The sequence below is a fragment of the Panthera uncia genome, assembly GCF_023721935.1.
Source record: "Panthera uncia isolate 11264 chromosome A1 unlocalized genomic scaffold, Puncia_PCG_1.0 HiC_scaffold_17, whole genome shotgun sequence".
Classification (NCBI taxonomy): Eukaryota; Metazoa; Chordata; class Mammalia; order Carnivora; family Felidae; genus Panthera; species Panthera uncia.
Window position 1 is genome coordinate 35181551 of NW_026057577.1, and position 22809 is coordinate 35204359.

Below are 22809 nucleotides of genomic sequence, written 5' to 3' on the forward strand. Positions count from 1 at the left end.
TATACAAGGGAACCCATGTAAGACTATCTGCAGATTTTTCAGCATAAATTTTACAGGCCAGAAGGGAGTGGTATTAAAATATTCAAAATACTAAAAGGAAAAAAATATACAACCGAGAATATTGTACCTGGCAAGATTATCATTCCAAATTGAAGATGAAACAAGGAGTTTTCCAGAAAAGCAAAAGCTAAAGACGTTCATCAACACCAAACTGGCCTTCCAATAAATGTTAAAGGGAATTCCTTAAGTGGAAAAGAAAAGGCGGTAACTAGGAATAAGGAAATTATGGGAAAAAAAAAACCCTCTCACTGGTAAAGGTAAACATATAGTAAGGGTAGCCGATCAACCACTTCCATAGCTAGTATGAAGGTTAAAAGACAAGAAGAGTAAAATCATCTAGACCTACAGTACTTAGTCTGACAGTGAAAACATAAAAGGGAGATAAAAAAGGTAGTGTTTTAGACCATGCTTGAACTTAAGTGACCATCAACCTAAAAGAGACTGCTGTATACAGAAGATATTATATATGAACTTCCTGATAACCAGAGACCAAATACCTACCATAGGTACACAAAAAATAAAGAGACAGGAAATCAAACCTAACACTAGGGGAAGTCACCAAATCACAAGGAAAAGAACAAGAGAAGAAGAAAAGAGCAGGGAACTATCAAAACAACTGGAAACAATGAACAAAGTGGCAATACATACTTACTTATCAATAACTATTTTTTTTAATGTTTATTTCTGACAGAGAGAGAGAGAGGGAGCAAGCGTGCGTGAGTGCCCCATGTGGGGCTCCAACTCACAAACTGTGAGATATGACCTGAACTCAAGTCGGATGCTCAATTGACTGAGCCACCCAGGTACCCCTATCAATAACTATGTTAAATAGACTTAATGCTCCGATCAAAAGACACATAGTAGCTGAATGGATTAAAACAAAACAAAACAAAAAAAAAACAAAAAGACCCATCTGTGTGAGTCCATGGAAATGGAAAGAAAGTCAGGGAGCAATACTTACATCAGACAAAATAGACTTTAAAACAAAGAGTGTAAAAAAAGGACATTACATAATGATAAAGGGATCTATCCAACAAACAGGTATAACACTTGTAAGTATCTGTGCACCCAACCGAAGGTCAGTCACCTAAAGAAACAAAGCAATTACTAACAGACATAAAGGGAGAAGTTGACAATAATCCATTAATAGTAAGGGAGTTTAACACCTTACTTACATCAATAAATAGATCACTCAGACAGAAAATCAATAAGGAAACACTGGCCTTAAATGACACATAAGACCAGATGGACTTAACAGATAGATACAGAACGCTCCATCCAACACCAGAAGAATATATTTTCTTTTCAATTTCACATGGAATATTCTCTAGGATAGATCACCTGTTAGACTACAAAACAAGACGCAATAAATTTAAAAAGACTGAATCCTAACAAGCATCTTTTCACAATGGTAGGAAACTAGAAATCAATTATAAGAAGAAAAGTGCAAAAAACCCCACAAACCCATGGAGGCTGAACAACATGGTACTGAACAACCAATGAATCAAAGAAGAAATCAAAGAAGAAATAAAAAACATCTTGAGACAAATGAAAATGGAAATACAGCAGTCCAAAATCTATGGTAACAACAAAAGCAGATCTAAAATGTATACAGCAATACAGGACTACTTCAAGAAGAAAAATTTCAAATAAACAATCTCACTTTACGCATGAAGGAAATAAAACCAAAAGAACCAATGAAGCCCTAAGTTAGTAGAAGAAAGAAAATATATTAAAGATCAGAGTGGGTATAAATGAAATAGGGACAAAAAAGCAATAGAAAGAACAATGTGGGGTGCCTGGGTGGCTCAGGTGGTTAAGTCTCCAACTGTTGATCTTAGCTCAGGTCTTGATCTCAGGTCATGAGTTCAAGCCCCGCATTGGGCTCTACACTGGACATGCAGCCTATTTGATGACTTTTAGCCAGCATTATCAACATAAAAAAAAAAAAAAAGAGTGGAGGGCCCAAATAAAATCAGAAATTAAAGACAGTATGTTTCAACCAATACCATAAAAATACAAAGGATCATATAATAAGAGTTCTACAAACAATCGTATGCTAACAAACGGGATAGCCTAGAAATGTTAAGTCCTTAGAAACAATCTTCTAAGACTCAATTAAGAAGAAATAGAAAACTTGGACAGATCAATCACTGGTAACAAAATTGTTGGGAGGTTTTAATTATTGGTTCAAACAGAAGTCCAGAACAAGACAGCTACACAGGTGAATTCTACCAAATATTTACAGAAGAGGTAATACCTATTCTCAAACTCCTACAGAATATTGAAGAGGAAGAAATGCTTCCAAACTCATTCTATGAGGCAAGCATTATGCTGATCCCAAAACCAGACAGAGATACTACAAAAAAGGAAAATTGGAGGCCAGTATTCCAGATGAACATTGATTCAAAATCACCAACAAAATATTAGCAAACCAAACTCAACAATACAATAAAAGGATCGTACACCATGACCAAGTGGGAATTACTCCAGGGATGCAAGGATGGTTTCAGTGTCTGCAAATCAATGTGATACACCACATTAACAACAAAAGGATAAAAATCATATGATCATCTCAGTTGATGCAGAATAACTGTTTGATAAAATTCGACATCCACTTATAATAAAAATTCTCAAAAAAGTAAGTATAGAATAAAGATGCCTCAACATAAAAGGCCATACATGATAAACCCACACCTAGCATCATACTCAACAGTGAAAAGCTTAAAGCTTTCCTCTAAGATCAGGAACAAGATAAGGATACCCAGTGTTACTACTTTTATTCAACGCAGTAATGGAAATCCTAGAGACAGCAATTAGACGAGAAAAGAGAAGTAAAGGCAAGCAAATTGGAAAAGAAGTAAAACTGTAAAACTATCTGCAGACAACATGAAACTACATATAGAAAACCCTAAAGGCTCCAGCAAAAAGCTAATCAGAGCTTATAATAAGTGAATTCAATAAAGTTGCAGGATACAGAATTAATATACATAAATCTGTTGCATTTCTATATACTTCTTAGAGAAAATAAGAAAATAATCCCATTGACAATTGTATCAAAATGAATAAATTACCTAGGAATAAATTTAATCAAGGAGGGGAAAGGCCTATATGTTGAAAACTGTAAGACACTGATCATGGAAATTGAATATGTCATGACATAAATTGGAAGATATATGGCGCTTATAGCCTGGAAGAATTAATATTTAGTTAAAATGCCCATACTACCCAAAACAATGCAATGCAATCCCTATCAAAATATCAATAGCATTTTTCATAGAACTAGTATCACCTAATCCTAAAATTTGTATGGAACCACAAAAGACCCCAAATAACTAAAGCAACTTTGAGAAAGACCAAAGCTGGAGGTATCTTGCTGCCTGATTTCAAAGTATACTACAAAGCTGTTGTGATCAAAACGGTATGGTTCTGGCACAAAAACAGACACACAGATTAATGGAATACAATAGAGAGCTCAGAAATAAACCTCATGCTTATACTGTCAATTAATTTATGACAAGGGAGGCAAGGGACAAAAGATAATCTGTTCAGTAAATAGTATTAGGAAAACTGAACGACACTTTCTTACATTATACCCAAAAATAAACTCAAAATGGATTAAAGACTTAAACGTAAAAACAGAAACCATGAAATTCATAGAAGACAACATAAGCAGTAAGCTCTTGGGCATCAGTCTGAGCAACATTTCTTTGGATTTGTCTCCTCAGGCACATGGAACTGAAGCAAATAGAAACAAATGATACTATGTGAAACAAATCCTTAGGCACAGTGAAGGCAACACAAAGACAAAAGTAAACAAAACAAAGACAGCCTACTGTATGAGAGAAGGTATTTGTAAATGATACACCTGATAATGGGTTAATATCCAAAATATATAAAGAACTGACACAACTCTGTATGAAAAACCAAACAATCCAATTTAAAATGGATTCAGAGGACCTGAATAGGCATTCTTCCAAAGAAAACATACACATAGCCAACAGACACATAAAAAGATGCTCAACATCACTCATAGTTAGGGAAACAAGTCAAAACCACAATCAGATATTGCCTTACACCTATCAGTTTGGCTATTATTAAAAAAGACAAGAAATAAGTGTTGGCAAGGATGTAGAGAAAGGACAACCCTGGGACTCAGCTGTCGGGAATGCAAGATGGTGCGGCTACTGTGGAAAAGAGTATGGAGGTTCCTCAGAAAGTTAAAAACAGAGTGACCATATGATCCAGCAATTTCACTTCTGAGTATTTATCTAGAAAAAAAAAATGAAAATGCTATTTCAAAAAGACATAGACACCCATGTTCACTGCAACATTATTCACCATAGCCAAGATACGGGAGCAAACTAAGTGTGCAATGATAGATGAATGAATAAAGAGGCTGTGGTGTATATGTATATATGATGGAGTATTACTCAGCTATAAAAAGAATGGAATCTTGCAATTTCCAACAACATGGATGAACCTGCCGATTACTATGCTAAGTGAAACAAGTCAAAGAAAAGACAAACACTATATGGTCTCATTTATATGCAGAATCTAAAAACCAGAATGAACAAACAAGACAGAAACAGACTCATACAGAGAATAATCTGATAGTTGCCAGAGGGGCGGAAGGTAGGCACGTGGGCAAAATAGGGGAAGGAGATTAGGAGACACAAGATTCAAGTTATATAAATAAGATAGGGGGATGCAATGTACGGCATAGAGAATATACTTAATAATATTGTAACAACTCTGTGTGGTGACAGATGGCAGTTAGATATATCTTGGTGATCAGTTCAAAATGTATATAAACATTAAATCACTATGTTGTATATTTGAAACTGACATAATATTGTGTTCTAACTATAATTCAATTTTTAAACTATGTTTATTCATTTATTTTTGAGAGAGAGAGCCACAGCACAAGCAGGGAGGGGCAGGAGACACAAAATCTGAAGCAGGCTCCAGGCTCTGTGCTGACAGCTCAGAATTCATGAACTGTGAGATCATGACTTGAGCTGAAGACGGACACTTAACCGACTAAGCCACCCAGGTGCCCCTATAATTCAATTAAAAAAATTTTTTTTAATGTTTATTTCTGAGAGAGAGAGAGAGAGAGGGAGAGAGAGAGAGAGAGAGAGAGAGGGGGGCAGCCTGAGTGTGGGAGGCGCAGAGAGAAAGGGAGACACAGAATCCAAAGAGGCTCCAGGCTGTGAGCTGTCAGCACTGAGCCCGACGCAGGGCTTGATTCGAACTCACAAAGTGTGAGATCATGACCTGAGCCAGATTAGGAGGCTCAACCGACTGAGCCACTCAGACGCCCCTATAATTCAATTTTTAAATTTTTAAATAATTCCACATCACCTCCACTTTTTTAGATTCTAGTTGCATTAATTTAAACCTCAAATTAGCATATTCACATTCTAAATTGTTAAGATACTGTAACAGTAACCATTAAAGACTAAATTACCTGGCAAAATATTAAAAACTATGAAAACAGAAACAGAAGTGTTTTATATATTTGCAACCATGTATGAAAAATATGAAAATGATATGGGGCACCTGGGTGGCTCAGTCGGTTGAGCCTCCCAACTCGACTCAGATCATGATCTCACAGTTTCTGAGTTTGAGCCCCACGTCGGGCTCTGTGCTAACAGCTCAGAGCCTGGAGCCTGGTTCGGATTCTGTGTCTCCCTCTCTGTGTGCCCTACCCCTGCTCACACACACACTCTCTCTCTCTCTCTCTCTCTCCCCTTCAAAAATAAACATTAAAAAAATTTTAGAAAAAGGAATGTTTTGCATATTTATAATACCATTCTTGCCCTCAGAGGAGTTTTGAAGACATTATGTTTTAACTTAAATATAGGAGACCTTAGACTGAGATGTATTTCGTTTTGTCCCAGGACACTGCTCCATCAAAGTATCTTGTTGGAGATACATGATGTTATAAATAGTAATTATCGTAGTTTTTGGCAAATGAGTAAGAGTTGCTTTTAGTAAAATGAACTTGTTATTACACTGCCTTAACCAGAAAGGTGCTATCTAGTCACGCTACCACTTTTATAGATGGAAGGTTTATATGTACTGGCTAGAATAAATTATGGGTGTAAATTAAATTGTCAACCAATGTTTAAAAGACAGATAAAACCAAAAAAATTGTAGTTATTCAATTTAAGAGCACTAAAATACTGTAATGATATATTTAATTCAAGTTATATAATAACAGCTACCACTTATTTAGTACTTTTTAGATGCTAGGCAGTTTTGATATACATGGTTTATAATCTTCATCACTATCCTGAAAGATCTCGCTAATCCCATTTTATAGATGCAGAAATTAAGATTCACAAATGTAGAGAATTAGTCCCAGGGCCCTATAAAATACTAATGAAAGGCAAAGTCTAAGTCTGAATTCAGGATTCCAAGTCTACTATTTTTTTAGCGCATACCAGTAATAACTTTTGGGCTAACTATACGGTAGATTAAATAAGAGCATTAAAATGTTGGAGCCCCTGTTTCATAGAAACTAATGTCCAGTGAGGCCCAAAATAACAGTTATCCTAGATCTAGGATTAGTACTTTGCACCAATAGCCATTTATTATCTATGTATCTTGCATTCTCCACATGCAGATAACAAGACTGACTACATTTTTTAAAATACATGTGAATTGTTTAAATTCTGTACTTTCCTTACATTGAAAAAACGCCTTTGTATATTATACAATTATATCAGTCAAAACAAACTAAACGAAAAACATACTGGGGTAGTGCACATTGTGTATAGGTACACCAATTTAAACATACTTGTACACATATATTTTCTCAACAAAATTTTATAAAAACAGTGATGAGCAACATAAGCTATCACGTAGTTCCACTTTTGCTAACGTTAGCAATAAAAAAACCAGCAAGCTTTGGTTTTCCACAGTCCAACTAAGTGTAGATTACTGTAGTTTATTCTAGAGTATTCATTAGAAAAATAAGTTCTGTTTCTTTTAAAATGGTATCTTCTAACATTTTAGAAACTATATAGGAATGGAGAAGAAACTTTGAAAGCAAGTGATGACATGATGTTTGTTGTAAAGTCTTGGGGATATTTAGAATGTAAAAATTTCAAGGGCACAAGCAGCACTTTTTGGAGAATGGATAAATGGTAACTACTGCAGTGGGAAATTTGCAATCTGGAAGCTTTGAAACTGATAAGCATTTATGATCAAATAATACTAGTTCTATTTATAAAATAATTTGCAGATTGAAAAACAAAACCAATACTGTATTCTCTCAAATTTGTCTTAAATGCTCTGTCAAAGTTTGTATTTTCACAGAAGTGTTAAAAAAATCGTTATTTTAACGAAACCAAATCCCTTACTTCAAAGAACTCGAATGTGAATAGTCAGCCATTAAGAAAGCATTTTAAAGTTGAGTTCTTATGTAAACAGTCAGTTGTGTATGCAGGAAACAGAACCCGCTGAATACCACTGCAGATTTGACATTCCCGTCAAAGGACAGCTCCAAAGTCTAAGAGAAACGCAACTTCTGAAACTAAAGTCCTCAGTTTAAAATATCTAAGTAGTTTTCAGACTTGTTAATTTCAATGAAATCATCACTTCAAACAGCTTCACAATTCAACCAACAGGGAAATGGCCAGGTTTTGAGGAAGGCAGGGGAGAAAGCAAACCCATACAAACAATGACTTTGACAAAATTTTCACACACAGTTTAAAACAAAACACACAAAAAATCTATCTGCCAAAAACATCAATCACAAAGTTGATAAAGTCATTAATTAATAGCATAAATATCTGACAATTCTGAACTAAGGGTTCCATTGTTGATAAAGGATTCTCGAATCCTGAAAGCTGACAGCAGTAAACAACACGTCACAATGTGGACCGTTGACTGTTGGTTAAGTAGATAATCAATGTGTGAGCTGAGCTGTATCAGGCTTATTTTAAGACTGTTTGGACACCCTGAGTGTTCATTTTGGTTTCTGTACTTTCTCTAAAAACCACAGAGTGAACTTTAACACCCGAGCCATAAGAAGTAAAAGTACTGAGAGCAAGATGTTATAGCCAATCTCTTGAAATTAAATGGAGGTGGTCGGCAAAAGTATGCCTAGTTAGCTGGAATAAGAAATCGGCACCTCTCCCCAAAAAAGGGGACAAACGGGCATACACGAATAGTAGTTGAGAACATCTCTGTTTGAAATTTTAATTTTTCTCACAGTACTCCAAAAGAGTGAAACAAAATAAAGTATAACTTTTTGTGATTTCTAAAATGTAGTATAAACCCTACACCTGTAAAGAATGAGAACCAGCGACTAAGGGAAACTTACAAGACAGAAAACAAGGAGGGTTCACACTTTGTTGCCACTGTAGTGGGGTAGCTGACATGACTCAACGACTGTTTATGGGCCTGAGGCTCTCATTTGGGATAGGAAGCCATTCCCTTCTCTCCCTGCTAGAATGTTATGTACTAAGACAGCTCTAGATGTGGGCTGCCCCATTTTTCAGTCATGGGGAAAAGAATGTAATTATTGTTACCATACTGGGGAAAGCTCATTACCATGTCGATAAAGACCCAACTATTTTTGTCCTGGTTCATTTCTTTATCTCTAATCCAGCACCTACTCCAAGATCATTGTTTTATAGTTCCTTAGAAATATACAAGTAGATATAATAGAAAAGTAATCTGGCAAATAAAATTGAAACACAAGATATTTTTTAAATCATAAAAGTAATAAATATTAGAAAATTTAGAAAACACTAGCAAGTTTAAATTAGAAAATAAAACCATCATACTTTTATCAGAAAAAAATAGGAAATACTTTTATATATATCTTTAATCTTTCAAAAAATTATATATATTTATTCTGGGGATAGTATTCTACATGACTCTTTTGTATCCAGCTTTTTGTGAGTGAGGCACTGTGCATTTGTTGTGCATTACTTAACAACATTTTGAGAAGATTTCCTGTGTCAATAGTTTATGTCTTATTACATGATTCTTTGATGGTTACAAAATACTCAGCAGTAACTTCAGCATTCCCTCATTATTGGCTATTCTTTGTTCCTGTTTTTTTTTTCACTATAATAAATTTGCATAAACCTTTGCAAACATTTTTGATTATTACTTAAGTTAAAATCTTAAAAGGACAAGGAAAGCCAATAGACAGTTTTAGGACTTTCCATACATACTGTTAAACTGCTCACCCCACCTTGGTTCAGAAAAGGAGATACATGCATTTCCCCACATTTGTTCCTCACAGAAAACACATCTGGTCAACTATCACTTGATGAACACTATTTCCCTACTGGGGTGTTGGTCCTCTTTGGATTTATAAGAACATTTTGGACATTAAGTATTTCAACACTTAGTCCAATGAGGACATATCTACAAAGCCCTGAATTTTAAATCAAATTTTAAAATATTTCAAGTCTGATGAAATAGCCCGTGTTGTTCAGAGCCCTTAATTATATTGCTCGCGTGATACTTCTTTTAGCCACATTACTGCTTCAAGTGTTATGTGAGTTTGAAAATAAAATGACCAGCCACATGTAGTTCTGCTTAAAGATGGTGCCTGTAACACATGCTTTAATTTCAGCTTCCTCTGGGAAGTAAAACGAGAGTAATGACATTTGTTTTCCAAGGCATGAACCTCTAAGACTTCAGACAACAAGAGAAGTGGTGTTTTGTCAATTAAAGCACAATAACACAGGAGGAAAAAAGAGAGATGATAACTAGCAAAATTTTACACTGGAATGAGCATTCTGGGGTCTATTAAGTTACCAGTGGGGAAAGCTAAGAAGCAACCTAATATGACAATTTTCAAAAGACTAAGAAATTGGGGATAAAGGTAGGGGTCAAAATCAGGGGGAATGGTTCAAAGTCTGCTTAAGAACATTTACAGGTTTCTTTTTATAGAAATGACAGGCCAGGTTATGGGGGGCAACGTGCCTGTCAAAATTGAAATGTTAGCTAAAAAATGTATTTGAAAAATCCTTAAAAGCACCAATGTGCTGACAAAATGACAGGGTTTTAGGCTAAAATCGAAGGGAAAGGACCCTAGCCACCTGTGCTCTGATAATATTCACAAATTTAGACAAATGTAGCTTTCAAATAAAAGGAAAGAAAACCCATTGGCAACACGGACAAAAATTATACAGCTATTTTAGGAACTAGAACTCCAAATGGCCAATAAACATACAAAGTTATTCAGCTTCATTAGTGATCAGGGAAATGCAAACTGAAACCACCACGCAATATCATTACACACCCACCAGACTGGCAAAAATTAAACATTTGACACTAAAACGTGTCTGAGTTTAAAGAGCACATCGCCCTGGAAGACCGTGCGGCATTATCCAGTAAAAAGCAAGACGAGAATATCCTGCGATCCAGCAGCAACACTTGACATACACTTAAAGAAACGTATACTCTTTAGGAAAGTGATGTGTAGATACAGTAAAATGTGTTAGAATGACAGTTTTTGTAGTAAACCAAAACTAGAGACTAAGTCAAGTGTTCAAAACAATGGGAAGGATGTATCAACAGTGGTACAACTGTATAGAGCAGTGAACTACAGTTATATATAATAACAGGGATGAACTGTACGGGTTAGAGGGAAAGCAACAAGATACAAAATAATACATACAGTTTTTTTCATTTCTATTCTATTAAAGTTCAAAGCATGAGAAGTAAGCTATGGTGTTTAAGGATGTATATACACGTGGTAAGGAAAGCAAGAAAATGATTATTCAGTCAGGATAGTGGTTACCTCTGAGAAGGGGGAGCAAAATGGGACCGCGATATTGCAAGGTCACACTGGAGGCCTCCATGGTGCTACCACGTTATATGAATAGTTACAAGAGTGCTAGCTTTGTAATTATTCATTAAATTGTGTGTGTAGGTTATTCTTATGTATTGCTTTGTGTCACAAGTAAAGAGTTTTCTTAACTCTCAAAAAACCAATAGGAAAAGAAGCAGATAGCTCATCCCTACATTACCTTTCCTTTTCCAGTCACTTATGATTTCCTATACTGGTCCTCTAACTTTATTTTCTCTCCTATATTCCAGCTGTGTGTCTTTCTGCTCTTATTTCTGGGTTATTTTCTTACTTTTACTTCCCAACCCTTCTACTGAGCTTTTCATTCATGCTATAACCTTTTTAATTTCTAATAGTTTGGTTTTACTCCCTGAAAATTCCCTTTATATTTTTATTTTTTCTTGTCCTCCCCCACCTTTCCCTGAAATTCCCTTTTTTAAACACCTTACTCTTATTTGATGGATACACTATTTTTCTTATCTCTAAGCATAGCCAACAGTAGGTTTGGGAGAAATTCCTTCTCTCTGCATATTTTCTATTGCCTCCAAGGTGGGTTCTTCTATTTTTTATTTTGATCTTTCATTAGAAGCTATCCTTCCTTTCACCCTATCCATCCCCTTCTTCTAGGCAGAAGGCTGGAGACCTCTCTCTGGGAAGAGCAAAACAGAAGGACCCTGGACAAGAATGCCAGACACAGTGGAGGGTAGAGGGATCTTTTAAAAAACAGGAGGATTAGGTGAGCTGTTCTATATCCAGTATCAATGTAATTCATGTGGCCTGAGGAACAGAGAGGAAGAAAAGACTGAAGGAAAATTAATAGTACTTCAAAGACCTGAGAGACAATATTAAACGGCCCCACATATGTGCAAATGAAGTTCCAGCCGAAGACTGTGAGAAAGGAGCAGGCAGATATTAAAAACAAAAAACAAAACAAAAAACTAAAAGGAAATTAGAATCCATGAATTCAGCATGGTCACTGGGCACAATCTCAAAAAAAAAAAAAATCAACCTTCCTTCTAGATACCGCAAACAATTCAAAAATGATATTTCCTGTCATTCATGATAGCAGCAAAACACAAACACACATACACGTAAAACAGGAATAAATGGGGGGAGGGAAGGGATGCAAGAGCTCTGAGGGAAAACATAAAACACTGGTGAAATTAGGTAACGAAGATCTAACCAAATGGAGAGACAGCCAACATTAGTTTTGTCCATTCTTCCCTGACCTGCAAATTCTATTACTGGTTATGATCCCAACAGGCTTTTTTGTGTACAGAAACTGACAGGCTGATTCTAAAATTTACGGGAAATTGCCAAGACAGAGAAGATCTTAAAGTTTGGCTCTGTCTTCTGGGGGAGGTCTAAATGTCTTGAAAGATGGTATCATTCCTTTACCAAATATGTTAGAGTACCAGGCATTAAATATATACAATGAATGCAGCTCATCCATGAAAACAGCAACAATTCTGGGGCACCCGGGTGGCCTCAGTCAGTTAAGGGGCTGACTTCGGCTCAGGTCACGATCTCACGGCTCATGAGTTCCAGCCGCATGTCAGTCTCTGTGCTGACAGCTCAGAACCTGGAGCCTGCTTCGGATTCTGAGTCTCCCTCTCTCTCTGCCCCTCCCCTGGTCGCATGCTCATTTTCTCTCTCTCTCAAAAATAAATAAAAACATTAAAAAAATTAAGAAAAACTGAAACAATTCTTCAACCTGTGGGCATACGCAAACTCTTCTTTCAGATGTTTTTATATACGCTCTTAGAGTTTCAAAATAATAACCTATATTGCTTGGTTTGTTCAAAAGCCTGAAATATATTAAACAAGTCACTGCTCCAAAGAACCAGCAAGTGAATAAAGGAATGTTAAAGGAAAACCAACCAGCTTAAGAAAAAAAAACTTTTTTCTTTGCCAAAGGCTTAGTTGGATGTGTTAACTCAGAATTACAGGTATTCTTTGATTTATGAGGTTCTCATTTGAGTACTTTTAAAAATTAAAGGTAAATATTCTGATGCCTTACAGCAAAACGAGAGGCTTTATTTAAGCAGTCATTAGAACAATAACGAGTTGGAGAAGAAGAAGTGAAAACAGAAGTCAATACTCGGCAATCACAATGCGGGGGGTGGGGGGAGGGAACGAAAGTAGAAAGAACTATATCCACCATTGGTGTTTCTGGGGTCATCTATATACACCGCTCACAACTGCCCTGAGGACCAGGACTTCCCTATGTGAGAAGTCAAGTCTTCTAGTTGCCAGAACTCTTTTGACAAAACACATGCATCACATCCTTTAGTTTTTGCCTCTAGTTATTTTGTTTTACAATTAGAATGTTAATAGTAAAAGGACATTAAATATTTAGTATAAGCCTGTTCTTAAATATTCTTAGATAATTTATTCTTTCATTATTAAAGTAGAAAGAGAAGATCTATTTCAAACAAATTGTGACAATACAGAATTATTCAGTGTGCGTGACAGATAACATATGCAAATGACATATGCAAATGCCCTCAATTTTTATTATGAATTGAACTGAAACGTTACTTCTGTGGGCTTGACGTGAATCAAGTTTGTGGCAAAGAAAACACAGAGAAGGAAGAGGGGAAAAATGAATGCCTTTCATCACATCATGTCCTGGCTCACATCCATTTGATGCCTGTCCAGGATGACGTGATTGTTGAGTCATACGCTATTCCACTGACGCTGTGTTCAAAATGACAAACTGGTCTCTCAGACCTTCAACAGGAATCCAGAACAGCCACAGTCAAAACAGTATGAATAACAAAAAGGTGCCATGCAGGTGTTCCAAGGGGGGGGGGGGAAGCCTGAAACATACTATGTTTCAAGAATAACAGAACTTCTTTCCTTTTCATTACCTCACTTAATTTGTTTATTAATTTACAATTAATTGTTGCTGACTTCCATTTAATATGTGTCAGACACTGAATCAAATGCTGTATCACAATTATTTTGGTTACTTTCATCCTGGAGACATCTCTGAGAATGGGTTCTGTTACTATCCCCACTCTCAGGATAAGGAAAGAAGTGCAGGGTGGCAGCTCACAGAGAATGAGAATCCAGATTCTCAGACCTCTGGCAGAGGAGTTTCTTGACGGGATTCTGTTGCTGCTCTTTACTTTCATGACATATGGGTAACATTTCCTGTGGATACACTTTGAGGAGGTGGAAAAGCCATCAAAAGGCTCACGGCAGTAAGAGAAAATGTTAGCAGAAACCACGAGAAGGAGATGCTCCAAAATGTTTGCAGAAGGAACATGAATGTCCTGAGCGAGGAAGGAAGGATGGTGAACTAAGTTCTCAACCAAGACCTAGGAAATGTGCTGTGTACTTAGGATTGTAATTTTAAGATGGACAGACACAAATTAGGTTTTCATAAGGCTTCTACAGTCCATTGTAGGAGAGACATACAAGGGTATGGGCAGTTATAATACACTGATCACACTGCCATGGGAGAATACGGAAGGGTCTTTAGGTAGAGACAGCAATCAGGCAAGTCTACCTGGAGGAGATGGCATCAAATGCCAAACACTGGAAAGCCAAGCAAGAGAGGGAAGTTGAGGGAGACAGGATAACACGTACAGAGGTGTTTTGGTACACAGAGTAAGCTCTTCTGGGAAACTGAAAGGCACCAGAATAGGACCAACAAAAATATTAAAGAACATCAGAAAATTTTGTCCAACCAAGGTTCCAAAGTGACCTTTAAGTCATAGGTTAAACTTTATGAGGTGCAAATTTAAGACAGCATCTAGGGAAGGGAAGGTAATAAAATAGAAATTTTAGTAACACAGTGGTCCTAGCGCTATTTAGAATAGCACAGCATTCTAGTGCCCAGCAGACCCCCACCTCCACCCCACACTGACTAGAAATGGGCAACCAGAGAGATTTCAGATGTCCTACCACCAGCTCACTGGGGGACCACCAAGAGCTCACTCAGCATCCCTAGACTTCAAGATCCCTCCGTTAATCCTAAGATAAAGACACTTACATTGCAGGGGACAGGATGCTGGACCTGGTAATTTTCTCAGGATTCTTTTAGTTCTAACATCCATGATTCTCTAACTCAGTTACATGATGGCACATAACCAGGGACAACGACAACAACATGAGAACCAGTAACAGTAGCGAACACAACATGAACGACATGGGCATGAACTGCACGGGACCACTCAAGCATATTTTTTTCAATAAGTTCGTGTGAAAGTTTTTGGAGATTCACAACAATTTGAAGAAACATGGAGATGAACTGTAGGGTTTACAAATATCAAAACCATTCAGAAAAAGGGATGTCATGAATGCATAAAACATATGTAAATACCAGCCTATTTTATCATTTACTACCATAAAATATATACAAATCATAACAAATTCAAATTTCTCAAATTTGAGAAATACGCACACACGGACTTACAGCTCACACATGGTACCACTGACAGTCGAGAGAAATGCAAACAAATGCAAAGATACCGTATTCAATCATAACTGCATGAAATTAACTGTAATTCATACTGTACTACCGTAATAATTTCACAGCCGCCTCATTTTGCTATTATCTTCCTAAAACACCATGTGCCACCCATCATCTCTATGTGAGAAGCTCATCTCTCCAATAAACCGTGTGTCACAGTAGAAAGTGAGGTCTTGTCGTTCCCGTGTATTTTTCATCGTGGTTTGTACAATACTGTAAACCTTGAATAACATCACAGAACCCATAGAGTACCACTAGCAATGCTGGAGGTGCTCCCAGGAAGCAGAAAAAGTCAGACATTGTAAGAAAAGTTGGGGACGCCTGGGTGGCTCAGTCAGTTAAGCTTCCAACTCTTGATTTCAACTCAGGTCATGATCTCACGGTTTGTGAGATCGAGCCCCACGTTGGGCTCTGCACTGACAGCAAGAAGCTTGCTTGGGATTCTCTCTCCCCCCGCCTCTGCCACTTCCCCACTTGCACTCTCTCTCAAAATAAATAAATTAAAAAAAAAAAAAAAGAAAAAGTGGAAATGCTGAACTATAGATTGAGGTCTACGGCTGTGGTTGCCTACCATTTCAATACGTGTGAGTTCGGCATTAAGGACCACTGAAAAAAAAAAAAAAAGAAAAAAGACAAGGCAAGGAAATTCATGAAGCTATCACTGCAGCTACTTCAGCGGGCACAAAAACCTTGTACTTTTTATGAAATGCCTTTTTATCTCATGTTGAAATGCAGCTTTTATGTAGGTTCAGGATTGCTACAATAAAGACATACCTATAGACCCCATTATGGTTCTGGAAAAAGTAAAGTCATTATACGACAACTTAGAGCCAAAGGAAGGTGAAGGATTTAAAACTAGAGAATTTATATATATACAATGGAATACTACCTGGCAATGAGAAAGAACGAATTCCTGCCATTTGCAGCAATGCGGATGGTACTGTAAGGTATTATGCTAAATGAAGTAAGTCAGTCAGAGAAGGACAGATATCATATGTTTTCACTCATATGTGGATCTTGAAAAACTTAACAGAAGACCATGGGGGAAGGGAAGGGGAAAAAAAGTTACAAACAGAGAGGGAGGGAGGCAAACCATAAGAGACTTAAATACAGAGAACAAACTGAGGGTGGATGGGGGGTGGGGGAGAGGGGAAAGTGGGTGATGGGCATTGAGGAGGGCACCTGTGGGGGTGAGCACTGGGTGTTGTATGGAAACCAATTTGAAAATAAATTATATTAAAAAACAAAAAATAGTTAAAAAAAAAAAACTAGATAATTTAATGCCAGCAAAGGATGGTTTGATAATTTTAGAAAGAGGTTTGGCTTAAAAAATGTCCGGATAACAGGAGAAGCAACTTCTGCTGACCAAAAGTCAACAATCAAGTTCCCAGACACCATTAAGAAAATCAATAAGGAGAGAGGGTGTCTGCCTGAACAGGTTTTTATTGCAGACAAAAGTGTCCTATTCTGGAAGAAAATGCCAAAAAGGAAATGTATTAGTAAGGAAGAGAAGCGAGCATAGAGGATGCGAGGCAGGAAGGGGCAGGCTAATTCTACTTTTTGGTACAAGTGCAGGGGGCTTTATGAGCAGAGCTGCCCTTATCTATGCCAAGCCCCAAGCCTTGAAGCAAGAAGATAAACACCAGCAGCCAGTCTTTTGGCTGTGTAATAAGGAGGCCTGGACAATGAAAACCCTTTTTCCTGGATTTGTTCCACTGATGCTTTGTCCCTGTGGTCAGGAAGTACACCTTGACAGTAGGAACAGCCTCTTAAAGTTCTCTGTATACTGGACAATGCCCCTGGTCTCCCACAATTTCATCAGTTCAACATCAAAGATGCCTAAGTGGTGTACCTGCTCCAAACACAGTAACTCTAATCCAGCCTCCATATCAGGGAGTCATAAGGACCTCTGAAGCTGATTACACAAGATACTTTATGGAAAGAATTGTCAACACTATGGGAGAGAACCCTGACAGAGAGATCACGACTCTTGTCAGTCTGGAGGACACCACGGAGGATGGCATCGTTGTTACAGAAAAAGCCGTGAGAGCCATCAAGCCCAAAACGATAATTCTGGCTGAAGAAAACTGTGATCCAGATGTTGGTATGCCTGACTTCACAGGATTTATGACAGAGCCAGTCAAGGAAAAAAATCATGAAAGAAATGGTGGATATGGGGGGGGGGGGGAAGGAGGGGATGAAGGGTTTCAAGATATGGATGTTGCAGAAGTTCAAGAGCTAACAGACAGCAGAGGAATTAACAGAAGACAACTGGCTGGAGATGAGTGTTTCCAAACCAGTGCCAGACACAGAGGCAGAAGAGACAGAAGCAGCAGTGCCAGAAAGTAGACGGACGTTAGACAATCTGGCCAGAGCATCCTGATGATTCAAGACTGCTTTGAACTTTTACGACAAGGACCCTTCCGTGATATAAGCACTGACACTAAAGCAAGTGGTGGAAGATGGGCTGGTATTACAAAGAAACACTTACTGATAAATGAAAAGGCAGAAGAGTCAGACAGAAATTATGAGGTATTTCCGGAAAGCTACACCAACTGTGCCACGTCTCCTGCCTCCCCTTCGGCCTCCTCTGCCCGAGACAGCAAGACCAACCCCTCTTCCTCCACCCACCCCAACCTCAGCATACTGAACATAAAAACAACAAGGATCAACAATGTTATGGTGATCCACTTCTGCTTAATAAATAGGAAATAGTCATCAGGCCGAACAGTTAATAAACTTATCTGTTGTGCCTGTGAGTGTCCTGGTGTGGAAAAATCTAGTAACTGTACTACAAGAACTGGAGGACAGGTTTCTGCATCATCATCACCATCTAAGTATTCAGTGTGGAGAACATCACAGGTAAGACCTGTATGGAATTGGTTAGCCTATCCTTACGTATAGGCATTAGGCGAGGGATACTTTTTTAAGATGTATTTGAAAGAGAGAGAGAAAGCACAAGTGGGGGAGGGCCACAGAGAGAGAGAGGAGCGAAAGAATCCCAAACAGACTCCCCACTGTCCATGCACTGTCCAACACGTGACTCGATCTCACAAACCTTGAGATCATGACCTGAGCGGAGATCAGGTCAGAAGCTTAACCAAGTGAGCCACCCAGGCGCCCTGGCAAGTGATGTTTAATATACAATTAACAATGTGTTAGTTTTGTTACCATTTTATAGCTTTGCTTTCAAAGAACAGTATTAACATACAGTATGTGTCTGTCTCTTTCTCTCTTGCCATCAGAGAAATAGAATATGAGCCTATCATCACAAATTTGTTTTAATGTAACGTTTCCAATACTGTGTTATGAATATGACTGTGATACTGAATGCCACTAAAATTTTATAACCAGTCATTCATTAGTGTGTAGGCTAGCCTACCATGAAGCAATCTTATCAATTACGCTGGCCTACTATAAAGACATCACATTGTTGCTTCTTCATTACCAATGCACTAATTATGATACATGCAAAGAAGCATGAATTTCTTTTTTTTCGCATTAACTTTTCATTTTTATCGTGTAGTGTTAGTAACATATAAAACACCTACCTTGTTCTGTATCATATAAGACAGTACTGATGTAGGTAGTGACAAATGATTCATCTTGTAAACAGATGATGTACACTTATGATACTGATAAATACAGGACAATATTGTAAATATGTTTTCTTAATTGTTAAAGATTTTATTTTTAAGTAATCTCTACATCCAATGTGGGGCTTGAACCTACAACCCCAAGATCAAGTCACATCCTTTTGATTTTTAAAAGGTGGCTTATGTTTTATTTACCTTTATGAATCAGTAATTTTAGGCTAGCATTTTTCTAAATTATAGTTTGATGATGCTCTTGAAGATAAACATGAGCAATCTTTAAATTACTTTCCTGTGATATAGTACTTAGCATTTAAATATTATATTTTGCTACTTCTCATTTGGGGAATCCAGGCTTTAAGCAGACTAAGATAAATTAGACATGAAAAAGAGAAAAGCAGACTCCTGACACAGTCTTCTATATCTGTAATTGTGTAAAACTCTGGTTTTCTCTAACATGAACTCATTTCTTTTTTTTTTCCTTTTTTTTTTTTTTTTTAGAGAGAGAGCACATAAGTGAGGGGAGGAGAGAGGCAAAGGGGTAGAGAGAGAAACAGAGAATCTTAAGCAGGCTCCACAGTCAGCGTAGAGCCAGGGCTTGACCTCATGACCCTGGGGTCATGACTTGAGCTGAAATTAACAGTTAGATGTTCAACCAACTGAGCTACCTAGGCACCCCCCCTAACATGAAGCCAGTTCTTGAACTTCATTTCAGTTTGTCCTGGTAGTGCACAGGTGAACCAAACAAGAACTACATCAAAATAATACAATCAGTAATCAATACTAAGTATTTACTATGTGTTATACACCAGTCTAAAATACATTATAAGTATTAGCGCATGCTAATCCATAAAAATTCTCATTTTATTCAATCCTCACTACAACCACTTGAAGCAGATATTATTATTATCCCCCAATAATCAAGCAAACTGCAAACTCAGAGAAATTACCCATCCAAGGTCAAAAAACTAATAGGTTTTGTAAGTAAGTTATAAATCTAGGAAATTAAAACTAATAGTTAGCTTTTTAATTCCTCATATGCTTTAGCCCCATTTTTTAGATGAAGAAATTTAGGCTCAAAAAGGTAAGAAAATTTTATGAAATAATGCCACACGACTAGGAAACAGCTGTATCTGGATCCCAGATGAGGCAGACCACTGTGGATGCCAAGCTGTTAACAGCTATGCTAAACATACGAGGTTAGGCCTTTAATAAAAGGCAGATTATTGCAAGGCACGCACTGCAGGCTTCAGAATCCCGAGTCTGGATTATCAAAGTTACTGTAAAAGCTAGAGATAATTGGCAAGTAAGTGACTGAGATATATCCACTAGGTTAAATGACCTACAAGCTATGCTCAATCAAGGCACTGGGTCAGGGTCACTGCTTCACAGTTTCCTTTCCCTCTCCCTTACAATTCCATGGCATCTGCCATTTCAAACATGACACAGCCTCCTAAAGTGTTCCTGCCTAGGTCCCACAGACCTCAGACCCTCCATCTGTACACAGCAATCTCCAGAAGAAAAGATGAGACAGGACAGAAGAGGAAAATAGGCCCCTACCCAGCTACTTAATGAAAGTCAGTATTTTTGCCTTATTGTAGTTCATGATTTTCCCATCTATCATGCCATCAATACTTGAAAATAATTTGACAAGAGGCCTAGGGCCTTGAAGAACACATAGGAAAAACGTTTTCTGTGGTTTTTTTAGGAAGTTATAAATCTAGGAAATTAAAATTTCCCAAATTCGAACAATTTCTGGATTACTAGGAAAAGATCACCACCAAAATACTTTTCAGATCCAAGGAGAAACTAAAATGAAACATTCTTATAAGACGTTAATAAAGTACAACAGCAGGGTGCCTGGGTGGTTCAGTGGGTTAAGTGTCTGACTCTTGATTTCGGCTCAGGTCATGATTTTGGCTCAGGTCATGATCTCACGATTCTTGTGACTGAGTCCCATGTTGGGCTCTATGCTGACAGTGTGGAACCTGCTTAAAATTCTCTCTCTTCCTCTCTCTCTCCTCCTTATGCTCTTTTGCAATCTTTCTCTCTCTCAAAATAAATAAACTTAAAAAAAAACAAATAAACAAACAAACAGAACATATGGTACTAAAATGTAGCTTTTATGCAATACCTGAAAAACCAAGAGCTTTATTTTGTAGAGGACAAAGTCTCAATTTCCTCACTTAGCAAACACAGCTCCCCCCAGTCTGTGCACAGTGTGCCTCTCCAGGTTGAGCTCTTTCTCCTTTAAGTACACACTGCCGTGTCAGCTTTCCACCTCTGTCCTCCAGCCAGGTTATCTGAATCCCTGTGTATCTTCTGCCTTGTGGGTCTGAGGCCTGGACCCTCAGAATACAGGTTGCCTGATAGCATTACCCTGCACACAATTCTTCAGTATTCAACTCTAATATCAGGGCCTCCGTGAATGTTTAAAATTCACTTGTAACTCCAACATTAATACTCACGTTGCTTTTTTCGCCATGTGTGGGAAAGCACAGAGTAAGAAAAAAAACTTGACTTGCCTGATGTGCATGCTCCCAGCTGTGGTCAAACAAAGTGACATTATGCCTTCTTGCTTCAGTTCTTATACTGTAAACAAGTGTCCTTTCAGTGGTACATTTAGGGCCATGTTGTTTGCATTTTTGTGCTTTTTGTTGATTTCCCTCTTTACAACGCCCCCCAAGCATAGTGATGAAGTGCTTAGTATTCCTCAGCAGAAAGAGGGTTTCATGTACCTTAGGGAGGACGTGTATCACACAAGGTTGGATCAGGCATGATTTAGGGTACTGTTGGCTATACGTTCAATGTTAATGAATCAAGGATATTTATTAAATAAAGAATCTTTCAACAGAAACACATGAAACAAGATTGTATAATGATGGGCTGGCAAACCTACTATGACCAGAGGCTCTCAGGAACCTAACTTCATATTTCCCCTAGGAACAATAGCTCAGTATTTACTAATTCAACATTCACTGAGGTTACTGTAGAACATAACAGAGTCAAAAATGGGAACAGCCTATATATCCGTCTGATGAATACTGTACAGTACCTATTAAAAAGGATGATGTGGGTTAGGGGTCAGCAAATTTTTTTTTTGTAAAGGGCTAGGTAGCACATATTTTAGGCTTTGTGAACCATGTGTCACATATTTTTGTTTCTTTGTTTTTACAACCCTTTAAAAATATAAAAGCCATTCTTGGCTCATGGCTTCTGAAGGGCTGGGTTTAGCTTGTGGGCATTAAGATGCCAGCCCCTGATGTGGTACCTAGATGCATTATCCCTATCCATCCATTATCTATATCCATTATGTTTATCAGTGCATCTATTCATAAATAATATATATATATATATTTTTTTTTTTGCAGAATAGTAATTGCTTTTCCTTTTAAAAAAATTCCAAGAGCTCAATTTAAACATTTTATATAAGTATAGAAAGAGAATGGGTCTTACTATATTTGTACATATTTTTATATAAATGCATCTTGGAAAGTATCCAAATAATTACTTTTCTCTCCATACATGCCATCCTAGTGAAATTTTATACAAATTCCTTATTATTGCTGAGTAAGTGGGGGTTGGGTGGGGGAAGAAGCCTCGTAAGTTTTTATCTTCTTAGCTCTCCAAATCCTTGAGAAAGGATGGGGAGAGTCAAAAATGATCATACTGTCTTTCTGTGGTGTTGGTTACAAAATGATAGTACAGTTTTTTTAAATTTTTTTTTAACATTTATTATTGAGAGACAGAGCGTGAGTGGGGGAGGGGCAGAGAGAGAGGGAGACACAGAATCCTAAGCAGGCTCCACGCTCTGAGCTGTGAGCACAGAGCCTGACATGGGGCTT

General features: G+C 37.5%; 1 protein-coding gene across 9 annotated transcripts in view; it reads right to left on the bottom strand.

The window, feature by feature from the left end:
- NR3C1 (nuclear receptor subfamily 3 group C member 1) overlaps window positions 1-22809 on the bottom strand; it is a 118472-nt gene that overhangs the window by 38533 nt on the left and 57130 nt on the right. The gene's annotated exons all lie outside the window — the stretch shown is intronic.